This window comes from Propithecus coquereli, unplaced genomic scaffold, assembly GCF_000956105.1.
Source record: "Propithecus coquereli isolate 6110/MARCELLA unplaced genomic scaffold, Pcoq_1.0 Scaffold229, whole genome shotgun sequence".
NCBI classification, from domain to species: domain Eukaryota; kingdom Metazoa; phylum Chordata; class Mammalia; order Primates; family Indriidae; genus Propithecus; species Propithecus coquereli.
The window spans coordinates 1,267,413-1,268,443 of NW_012147830.1; positions in this window are offsets into that span (position 1 = coordinate 1,267,413).

Sequence of the window (1,031 nt, forward strand, 5' to 3'; positions counted from 1 at the left end):
ATATATATATGTGCATACATAGACTAGAGGAGGATAGTAAGAAGTGAAATAATATGTATCAGATTAATGGAATAAGAAATGACTTACTTTTCGTCTTTAAAAATTCATTTAATGTTATTGGATTTTCACATATACACAGATAATTTAACTAGAGAAATGTAGACAACTTCCTTCTATATAAAGACAGGAGTCTAGTGAAATGAAAATTTTACTTTTATTTATTACTAAAATTAATAACTTTTGATGGACACAAATCAGTGTTACACTGTTTTAAATTTTTATTGATAAGCATGGTGTTCTGCTCCCACTTTTTTTTTTAATAGATTATAGATAAAATAAGTCCTGAGCAATTAGTGGAGTGGACCAGTCCAGGACATATGGAAGAAAGGAATGTGAATTTACGCTTGCCCCGGTTCCAAGTGGAGGGGCGTTACGACCTTGAGGCGGTCCTGGCAGCCATGGGGCTGGGAGATGCTTTCAGTGAGCGCAAAGCCGACTATTCAGGAATGTGTGCACGCTCCAGGTTGCATGCCCAGAAGTTCCTGCACAGCTCCTTCATCGTGGTCACTGAGGAAGGCACCGAGGCTACAGCTGCCACCGGTGTTGGCTTCAATGTCACATCAGCTCCAGGTGATGAAAATGTTCACTGTGATCATCCCTTCCTGTTCTTCATCAAGCACAATGAGTCCAACAGCATTTTCTTCTTTGGCAGATTTTCTTCTCCTTAAGACAGTCATTGCCGTGGTATTGCTGCTCTTAGAAAAGACAGCCACAGTGTCAGAGTAGTCGTGTGACTGTGGAAATCATCTGTTCTTGTGAATTTTGTTTTACTCGCTTGCATTCCAATCCTACCATCAAATCAATGACTTCATGACTGCAATAGTGTGTGTGTTTAAAACTTTTCTTTGAAAGTGAAATGTCCTTTTGTTTGCGTCACGCATAAGGCGAGTGAAGCAGAGCTCATTGATAATCTCTCCTTGATTTCTTTTGAAAGTAAATCAATGTCTTGCAGTTTTGTGCACTAAAGAGCA